Here is an 11200-nt window from a genome sequence, read left to right as displayed (position 1 = left end):
GCAAAGCTTTCTTTTATGAGGGAGCCATAAAGCTTTGTATAAGATGTTGGGATCTCCGACATCACATGATGTTTGTTTTATTCATCTTTCATTTGTTTGTTTTACATTTTTATCCCATCTGTCATTTAAGGTCCCAAGGTGTAAAATATAAAACCATGGAAACAAATGGGGGGGGGGGGGAGATATGAGTGTGTGGCCCAAAGAAATGGAGAGCACAGCCAAGGCACAAGGGTATATTGATGGCTAGATGCATGCAATGAATTGGAAAGCAGAGACAAACAGGGCAGAGGGTGGATCTAAATTGCCATGTTTTTCAGTACAAGAGCTCTTAACCAATGCCTCAGTGCCTCTGATGGACCAAGATTGGATTTGTTTTCACTCTGAATAAAAGGGTCATCCAGTACAGGCAAACCTTATATGGTCAGAGCTCTTGCTAGATTGGTTAAAGGGACCGGTGTTCTAGTCAGTCTGATTCATCAGGTTCTTGCCTATTCAGGTTCTTGCCTATGTGTTGAAGAATAGACAGGGAAGATATTAAGTGAGAGAAGATGGGGGGAGATTGTACAGTCAACGAGATGCCCATGGGAAGGAGGAAGTTACTTTAGAGTGGGCTGCTGGCCAAGATTACCTATCCGAGTCTTCTGAGATGAGTTGGTATTTGGAGAAATGACTTATATTGCTCAAACTTATGCAGCAAGAAAAGTTCCAAGTCAGTGACCAGGAATATCCCAGGAAGGAGAGGGGAATAGAGAGAAAGAAGATCAGCCAAGCATGCTTGAGTTCTAACCTGGCATGATTTTAGCTCATAAGGATTTCAGCTTTATTTCAGTTGCAGTAATTTATTGGGAAAGAGGTGCTTCACAAGCAAATTATAGTTTTAGAGAGAGAAGGAAGAAAAGAAATGAGGGGTGGATAGTTTTCTTGGCACAGTGCTTCAAGGGAGAAGGGAGCAAGCTGGAACCAGGGGGGAAGCAGTGGGAGGCAGAGAAGGAAAAGAGGTCACATGGGTAAAGAAGAATGACTGAGAATGTGGGGTGCTATAATGTAGCAGAGGGTTGGCTACCTTTCAACTTTAGGGCTCCTGGACCTTTTAATGATTGTGTAGAAAAGGGAATTTCAGCAGGTAGAACTTGTCATGTATGAGATGACAATGTGCACCTGCTGAAGTTCCTTCTTCTGCACAGTTGTTAAAGGTCCAGGAGCCCTAAAGTTGAAAGGTTGATGCAGTGCAGTACTACAACTAGAGAGAGACAGATTCCCAAATTGTAGTTCTCTGGCCAGAACTTTTATAGGGTTTCCCACCATAAATGAACATGTGGTCCTTGAGACAAGTCTTGAGACTTGTTCCAGCACCCTATTGTCTTTTAAACTTGGATATTAGGTTGGATCTGTTGTGTGCTCCCAGTGCCTGAGGACTGAGGATCACCAACCTTTCAAGATAGAATTGGGCTAAGTCTGGAGCAAGAGAAGATTCTTTGATTGAACAAGAAATTGAGAGTGATCTTGTTCCATTGCATAGGCAGGGCAAATTCAATCAGGGGTTTGGTAGAGAAGGTGGTAGGTCTGAGTCTGTTGCTCTATTGTGGCACCAAAAAGCCTTGCTTTTCATTTGCACAGGGCATCTTACGAATTGATCAGGAATTCTGAACAGGGATAGGCAAGTCCAGCGGGGCTTGACTTGAGTCGAGTCACTGATTCACCACCCGCCGCGACTCAACTCAAAAAAGAGTCACAACAGGGGCACTTTCCAAGTCTCAGAGTTACCCTTTAGTGACTCTAAAGGACTTGAGTCGAGTTGCCTCTCCCTTTATAAAGCCTGCTGTGGAAAAGACGGGGCTGCTGCTGAGGGGTGTGTGTGTGTCAGAGTTCTCTTTACTCACTCCCCTACTATCCCTGCCCATCTATAAACAGGGCAGGAGGGGTGGGAGGCACTGCGAGAGAGTGAGGACAGAAGTGGCAAGAGGGAGGAGGGCACAGCAGCTGGGAGGCTTACCAGGACAACCTGATCCTTTGCAGCCCTACTCAGAAGTAGTCCCACTGCAAACAATGAGGCTTCCCCCTCCCAAATAACAACAAGCCCATAGAAGCTATGGCATTCATGATTGCTATGAACCACCTCCCCCCCTCTGCTTTCCCACCTCCTTTTTTTCCCTTCTAGCCAATTGTAAAAACTCCGTTGGGCTCCTCCTCCTGCCCTCCATCAGCCAATGAAAATGTCAGAATGCCCATCTTTTGTCCAATGATCATCCATTCTTTCCTTCTTATCAGAAAGTGGAAAAGAGAGCCCAGTCCTGCCTCTTCCCATTCAATGCAACATTAACCCTTTCCTGCCTCTCAGCTAAAACCTCCCTGCTTCTCACCCCTTCTGAATACTGGCCCCACAAGGTTTTTCATGCTGCGAAAACAGTAAGCAAACACACTTAGGCACAGGCAGACTCAAGTCAGTATGTGTGGGAATGAGTGCCAAGTCAGGGGAGGCCCTGACTCGAGTTTTTTTTCAGAGTCTTCCACACACGTGATTCATGAGTCACCAAGTCACCCAAAATCACGCATTTTCACGACTCAAGTCTGGGTCATCTGAGTTGAGTTCCCAACACTGCTGAGCAAGATCTGAAAGTTATAGCCTGTTAGGGGAAATGCTGGCTCCTAATCAGGCAAAATAATAACAAATGTAATTGCTGTATTATAGTTGTGTCACAGCCCAGCAGATGTTTGGCCTGTAATTCAGGATGGTGACAACCCAAGTGGTATTTGAAAAGGATCTCTTCAAACTGGGTGAATAGACAGCAACATGGCAACTGTTCTGGTACATCTAATATCTGTAAGTAAGGGTAGCTGGGTACATATTGGGGCAACCATTCCTAATTCCATATATGCACTGATGAAGTCTGAACTGGCAGTAATTAATTTGGAAATAAATCCAAGGGTTGCGGTAAATAATGCAAAAACTGTAACCGAGCCTTTAGTAGCTGAGAAGCAGATAAATTCCAAACTAAACATTATTTTATTGAAAAGAAAAATGCTGGTATCATGATGCCCACAAGCATAATCTGTGGTGCAACCACTCTTGGAATACTGTGCACAATACTAGTTGTGCTTTTCAAAAAAAGCTGGAAAGGGCAATGAAAATGATCAAGGGACGGGAGCAGCTTCCCTAGAAGTAAAAGCTAAAGCTCTGAGGGCTCCTTAGTTTTGAAAAGAAAAAAAAAAGTGGAGGGGAAGGAGACATGATACAGGGTTATCAAATTATGAATGGTGTGGAGAAAGTGATAATGTTATGTAAGAACCCCTGCTAATTGGGCAAGAGGCACTTTTTCAAGTGGGTGCTCCTTTTTTTAGCAGGGGGAGAATAACTGGCCCACCTCACCCCAGCACTGTCTGTTTTAGTGGCTGTCTGCTGGTATTCTTTTTGCATCTTTTTAGATTGTGAGCCCTTTTGGGACAGGGAGCCATTTGATTATTTGATTTTTCTCTGTAAACCGCTTTGTGAACATTTAGTTGAAAAGCGGTATATAAATACTGTTGTTAAATACTGTTGTTATTAAGAGTGGGTGAGAGAGAGCGAGAGAGTGCTCTTGATCACTTTCTCAGCATCATTTCCTTCAATGAAATAGAGAGGCAGGCAGGTCCTGTCTACTGTGTTGCCCCCGGGGGTCCTGAAAGTGACCTCCCCGGCCCTCAGAAGGCCTTCTAAGCCTCTTGAAGACCTTAAAATGTCACTTACGGTTTTTCCCCCCAAAATGGGAAGTGATGCTTTAAGGACCTCAAAAGATCTTAGAAGGCATTCTGAGTATGAGGGAGGCTGAGTGTAGCCTCCCCAGCCCTCAGAATGCCTCTGGAGAGGGAAGCAGGGGGCCACTGGAGCAGCATGGCTGGGGGCGTGGCAGCATAACCCCTACTGTGCCACCCAGAAGCACTTGCGCTGATGCCCCCCCCCGGTACACCAGTGGAGACAGGAGACTCGGGATAGACTAGGGAAAATACTGCTTTACATAACACATACTTAATTTAAGGAATTCTCTGTCACAGAATATAATGCATTCAAAAGCAAATTAGACACATTCATAGAGTCTGTGTCTAGACTAGGTCTATGTCTATGTCTATGTCTATGACATAGACATTCATAGAGTCTATGTCTAGACTAGTCTGTCACTAGTTAGTCATTATGACTTTAGGGAAGTCCACGTTCAAAGTGAATGGCAGTTGCCTGGCCAGAAGAAGGCACAGCAGAACAGGGTCATGGCCTTCATGTTCTGATTGTGAGCTTTCCAAAGACGATTATGAGAAACCTTTGGTCTCTCACCCAAAGGGCTAGTCTTAGGCTATATCAGGGGTGTCCAAAGTTTTTGGCAGGAGGGCCGCATCATCTCTCTGACACTGTGTCGGTGGCCGGGGGAGGGAAAAAGAATTAATTTACATTTAAAATTTGAATAAATTTACATAAGTTTACATAAATGAATATATTAAAGATGAACTTATATTAATGAATGAAGGTCTTTGAATAGCTCAAGGTCTATAAAAGGCCTTGCACAAAGCAAGGCTGGCCTTTCCTTTGCTGCCGCTACTGCATCACAGAGGTGAAACAGCAAGCAGTGGAGGAAGCCCTCATCCCACAGCTCAGGCAAGAGGTCAAACAGTTGCCCTCACGCTGAGAGCAGTTGCGTCAGGCCAGTGCGGGTTCCAACAAACCTCTGGAGGGCCAGAGGCTCCTTGGAGACTGGGGGCTCCCTGAGGGCTGTATTGAGAGTCCTCGAGGGCCACATGCAGCCCCAGGGCTGGGGTTTGGGCACTCCTGGGCTATATGGAGAGAAAGTTTTATCCTGAGGTTAAAATGTTGATATTTAGCCTCTGATTGACGTTTGAAGGTTATAATGTTCCTGGTAGCTTTCCTAGGATAAGTGGTTATACCTGTTCCTGGTAACATGCGTAGGGTAAATGGTTACTTTTTAAGAGGAGCATGTACTGTGGCCAAGGGCATGGCTCTGAGTGCTGGCTGGCAGGGTAACATGTTAGTCCACTGAAACTATGGTTGTCCTCTGCATAATACAGCATAAAGAAACCATAAAAGAGGCTGAAAGTCAATCAGGGATTGGTCAATGTCTCTAATATCCTTGATTTTTGGTTACAGGTCAATAAAGCTTCAGATATGTCATGTACTGATTGGATAAAGAAAGCAGGGCCAAAGTGTTTATAAGGCCCGACACAGTCTTGAGAGAGACCAACTAGATCAGGGGTGTCAAAACACATTTCATACAGAGGGCCAAAGTTAGCATTCAGGGCTCCTGCTGAGGGCCGGAAGTGATGTCATTAAGCAGAAAGTGACATCATTAAGCAGCTAGTGGTCAGAAATCAGACCATGTTCTCATATAGAATCTCATTAACTGCAAATGACAGAAGAGAAAATACGCAAATCTTGAGCATATTTCAAGATTTGGGAAAGCCCAATTTTCATGTTGGTTGCCGTTTCAGTGGTAACACCTCAGCAGCTGAGAGCCTGTGGGCCAGATAAAAAGATTCCGGAGGCCGCATCTGGCCCCTGTGCCTTATGTTTGACACCCCTGAACTAGATGGACAGAAGAAGGGAGCAGACTGGGACAGACAGGCAGGCAGGCAGGCAGGCAGGCAAGATACAGGCTCTCAGAGGGAAAGTAGAAGCAAGGAACAGAAGAGCTGTACTTCTCAAGGAGGAAGCAGAGGAAGGAGGTGTGGGGAGAGAGGACTTGGAGCAAAATTGGAGACAGTTTGACAGAGCTTCAAAGTGCATTGATTCGGCTACATTAATCAGAACACTAAATTAGAAAGCACACACAAGGACAGAGCGTGGTGAATGGTAAGGAGCTTTTTTTTGAGGGGGCACATGTGTTCAAATCCCTCCCTTTAAAGATGGCAGCAGTAAGTTGGAACACAGGGCAGTCCTGGTTACACTGATTCTCAAAAAAAAAAAAAAAAAAAAAAATAGTGTAGAAAATCTTTAAGAAGCATGTAAAACAAACCCACTATAATTTAGATTAGGAGCAGATTAAATAATTATTTCTGTTACTAAATCTACTGGTTTGATTGGTATTTCTTACAGAAGTATGAGCATTTCAGTGCCATAAAGGGACTCAGGCATGGCCACTAATGAATAGACAGAAAGCATCTTAACTTTACATACCAGCTGTATCATATTCCCAATAGGTGACCTTAAGTCACCTGGTGTCCTTATGTCTCAATCAGTTTGCCCCAAAAGAAAGCAAAAATCAGAAACATGCTGAGAAACAGATGTTCTATCTGAGCCCAGCTTCCTTGGGTAAATGAACTGTAAGCCATACAAATCTTATGATTTCAAACTTTCTGTGCAGTGTATATCGTGAAATATACACAAAATTCAGCCCTTATTTCTGAGCAAATGGTTTATGCTCTTTAAACAGCCCCCCCCACACACACACACAACTACACCAGCTGACAGGAATTATAAATGCATTACACAAATGCAACAGCATTGTTTTCCATTTAAGGAACCAATTGGATATAAATAACCTCTTGCTGCAACCCTTTGATTAAGAGGAGAATTCTTCAGAACTGGGAAAATTAATGTTGCTTTCAACAAAAGAGCAAATAAAAAGTCACCATCAAAGGCAAATCTTAAGATTTAGTCATAAACTCTGATGCTTACGATAATTAGTACCGAAGCTGATAGCTTAGGATAGCATATGAAATAGATCTGAGTCTGAATAAAAACACTATACCCAAATGCCCTGAAAGTCTGTTTTAAATCAGAACAATGCTGGCTAGATCTGTTGCAAAACTGAAAAGATTCTTTTCCCCATCATAGCTTCTGCATGTGTGCAAGTGAATGCATGCATTGGAAAAGCACAGAGTTATGGTTCAGTTGGCTACATCTTAAAGAGTAAAAATATTTTGCAAATAATTATGTACTAATTTCACAGTCATTGAAAAAAACAAAAACCATTATGCTGATTCAACAAGGTCTTAAAATACTGAGATATCCAGGTGAGATTTTTTTAAAAATTCTGTTTGGGGACATTCTGTTTAGGATCTGTATAGCTACTAAGCCAGCTACATAGTCTTTTGATTAATTTCAGTAGGTATAGTAATAGTTAGGGATGGGAACTCGAGTCTGGTGACTCGGATTTGAGTCATGAAAATGTGTGTTTTTTGCTGACTTGTGGACTAATGAGTCACACATGTGGAAGACTCGGAAAAACACTCGAGTCAACAGCCCCTTGACTCAGCACTCATCCTCACACATGCAGACTCGAGTCTGCCTGTGCCTGGTTTGCTTACTTACTGTTTTCATGGTGTGAAAAACCTTGTGGGGCCATCATTCAGACCAGGCGAGCAGCAGGGAGGTTCCAGCCAGAAGGCAGGGAAAGGTTAATGTTTGCATTTGCATCCAAGTAGGAGGGGGGGAGGTGGGAGAGGGTTTTTTTTTAACCTGCCTCTGATAGGAAGGAACGGATAATCACTGGACAGAGGCTGGGCATTTCATTTTTCCTATAGCTGAGGGAGGGCAAAAGGAGGATTCAAGGGCATTCTTGCCTTACGATTGGCTGCAGAAGCTCAGGGAAGTAGGTTTTTTCCCTGGACTAGTGAGGGGAGCAGGTGGGGGGAGATGGTTCCTAGCCATCTCAGAGAAATGCGTGGTTTCAGCAGGCTCATTGAGTGACCGGCTGCAGTGGGACTACTTCTGAGCAGAACTGCCAAGGATCAGGTCACCGTGGTAAGCCTTGCAGTTGCTGCGCATGACCCTTCTCCCTCTTACCGCTTCTGTCCTGGCTCTCTTGCAGTCCATCCCACCCCCTCCCACCTTGTTTACGGATGGGCAGGGACAAAGAGAACTCCAATACACACACATAACACACCCTGGCAGCAGCCCCTTTTTTCCACAGCAGGCTTTTCAAAGGGGGTGACTTGACTCAAGTCCTTTAGAGTCACGAAAAGGTGACTCAGTGACTCAAAAAGTGTCCGCGTTATGACTTGTTTTCAGGGTTGAGTTGCAGAGGGGCAGTAACTCTAGACTTGACAAGTCAAGCCGTGCTGGATTTAACCATCCCTGGTGATTGGTACACCAATAGGAAGGCTAGTACATAAGTGACATTTTGATGTCCCCCCATGTCTCCTAGACAGAAACTTCAAGTTTCCTTTTGTCTTATTTCAAGGGAGCCACATCTATTATTCAATATTGTCTGAAAATATTTACTCCATGGGACAAGCAAGTGGTTACATTCCTGCTGTGCACCATTGCCGTAAAGAGTTTCTTAAAAGCCATTTGGTTGGTTGGCAACCTTCAGTCTCGAAAGACTATGGTATAAGCCTACAGCACCTGGTATTCCCAGGCAGTCTCCCATCCAAGTACTAAACAGGCCTGACCCTGCTTAGCTTCCGAGATCAGACAAGATCGGGCATGTGCAGGGTAAAAGCCATTTATGGCATCATTATCATAACAATTTATTTCACACTTTTAGACTGTTCAGAGCACTGTACGTACATTATCTCAGTAAACCATGTGCATGGCTAAGTAAAGATTGTAACCATGAACCTCCTGGTGGTAGTGGTGGTGGTGCTCTCCTCCTCGCTGGTACTTGGATAGCAGGTTGCCCTCTCAGTCAATAAGCTACTAAAGGTGCTGCTGGGATCCATGTGTCATTCATGACACACTTCCACACTTTATGATTGTTGGCAATATTTCTTGTCTTGTCGATGGTTGCTGTTACACTGTGGTTAGCAATAGCAGACACAGAAGAGGCATGCTTCCTGTGGGTCCTATATAATATGAACTGAAATTTTACATAAGTATAATTAATAAATAATTTTAAAACAAGCATATCAGTTCCTATTTTTTCTATAACTGGGAATTTCAGAAGAAAACTGAGCAAAACTAAAATGTATACTGTATTAGAAATCAGAACTCAGTTTTATCAGCAGCTGTACAAAACCGGGCTAGTTGTGTGTTAAGCAGAATAGAAGCAATACTAACTTATATGGGAAAGTTAAGGCTATGCAAGTCCATGGCAGAGAGTCCACAAACTCCCCTCAGAAGGGAATAATGGTGCTTGTGGGTTTTCAGTGCTATGTCACTTGGGGGGAGGTGTTTTTTTGACCTGTATGTAGGGTTGCCAATTCTGATTTAAGCTATTCCTGGAGATTTTTTTCACTACATAATACTGGAAATTCCTGGAGGCCCTATTAAAGTCTCCAGAATTGCTTTCAGTGATCTCTTGAAGATTGATGCCATTTCCTAGAGACTCCAGGCCAATCCTGCATTGGCAACCTACCCACAAGTGTAGACAGTGGCTTCAGTGCATGGGGAAGTGCCTGAGTGCCTTGGTCCCGCAGCCCTCAATCAGGAAGGACAACCTGGAGGTTGAGCAGGTTGAGCGGCATTTTGTGATGCCAATTATAGATGAATAACCAGTGGGAAGAAAGCATGTGGGGGCTCTAAGTGCTAATGATCTGCTCTGGGAGTCAAATCCTACAAACCACAATATGCTCAGACTGGAAAAAAATGATATAAAGATATCCCCTTAGCAGCCAAATTAAAATAGTTACTATTTGAAATGGTACTATGATACAGCCTCCCCTGGGGGCTGGGGATAAGAATAGGCCCTCAGTTTGGCTGTACTTGTCATAAGAGGCGACTAAACAGCCACCGGGTAGATGGGACTCATTAGCCTGGGAAGGCAGCTCATCTGAGAGAAGGAAAACTCTGACCCCAAACCTCCACTGCCTTGTGGCTACATCCAGTTATGGGAAAGGCTTCAGGAGTCAACCTTGAGGCAAAATCCAGAGCCAGAGTCCCTGAGGCAGTTCATGGCTGAACACAGTCACGTTCTGGCAACTCCTGCGATGCCGCTGGAACCAACCATATTGGCTTTTGCCTTTCCATTAGACCATTTCAGTGACACGGAGAGGGGGGATTTGCTGCATGGGTAACAGCCTATCCTCCAAACCTACTTTACCCATGCTTCGCGCACTGGAGAGGACACTGTTCCAGAACCACTATTCAGAGCGCGATACCATAGTCTTCCGAGACTGAAGGATGCCAACAAGGTGATACATGCAGAGTCTGGTTCTCCTTTTTTGCAAGTCTGATATTCCAAAGTAGTGAGATTAGCTGTAAAGGTTCTTGAGGAAACACAGCAGATCTGAAAACCTGTGCTGCGACCATTGTGAGAGGCTGATGTCTGCTGTTAGCTGATTACAGACATCTTGAAAGAATTTTTTCAGCAGCCCTTCTTGCAAGTCTGGAGTTAGCCTTCTGTCATTTGGGTGCTCCTTCACAATTGAGTTCATGCGTACAAGAAAGCAGTTGATTGGAAGCTTCAAGGATCTGTGTGTAATCAAAAGCTTTGAACTCTTTGTAGTTTGTGGGGTTCCTTTACTCCTGGCTACAGGGACTATCAGAATATATTACAATGACCTAAACCAGCGTCTCCAGAAACAGCCGTGAGTGTAATCCATAAATTAGTTCATTAATTCACAGGAAAATGTTTTCAGCTTGTCTGTTATTACAGAGAAAAATGTTTCTGGTGGTTGGCAAAATATAGTATTCCACTGAAATCTTATGAATGTGTTAAACTTTAAACCAGTTATATACACATACTTGGGCTTTACTAGGAATTCTTAATGTTTGGTCTGTACACATAGGAAGAAATGATTCTAGAAATATATTGAGAATAAAAAACATCTGAATGATACTTCAGGCTAAAAATGTAGTGATGACTATTACTTTCTTTAATTCGCTCATTGAAACTTTCAGTAAACTTAAAATTTCTTAACTAACTTGTTAACATTCTCCATTTCTGGTTAGCAGTTTGTGGAGTAAGATGCAGGACATTATGGAGGAAAACCAGACCTTAACTAGAGTCAGGGTTTTTTTCTCAGAATCTTTTATCTAAACCCTGGAACCTGTTTTCAATTTCAGGGCTCTGTCCTTGAAAGTATGATGTAATAATATATACATATATTTTTAAAAGCCCAAAGTACCTGAGAACAAGTGCAGAGTGTCTTTTCCACTGAAAGTGGAAGTCTTCCCACATCTGGGACTTGAAGAAGGGCTTCCAAACCAATTTCCTATGTTTCAATATGAATAGTATTGTGGAAATAATGGTATATAATATATTTAATTACAAAACACCCAACACAGCTATACATTATGGGACAGAAATCCACCAGTCTTTCATTCTTGCAAAGCAAA

At 43.4% G+C, this 11200-nt stretch overlaps 1 pseudogene; it reads right to left on the bottom strand.

The window, feature by feature from the left end:
- Positions 1-8314: 8314 nt before the first annotated feature.
- On the bottom strand, positions 8315-8431 carry LOC136642685 (5S ribosomal RNA; annotated as a pseudogene).
- Between the last annotated feature and the right edge of the window lie 2769 nt (positions 8432-11200).

This window comes from Tiliqua scincoides, chromosome 2 (genome assembly GCF_035046505.1).
Source record: "Tiliqua scincoides isolate rTilSci1 chromosome 2, rTilSci1.hap2, whole genome shotgun sequence".
NCBI lineage: Eukaryota > Metazoa > Chordata > Lepidosauria > Squamata > Scincidae > Tiliqua > Tiliqua scincoides.
The sequence above is the reverse complement of the archived record's forward strand: the minus strand, read 5'-3'. Positions and strand labels throughout refer to the sequence as shown.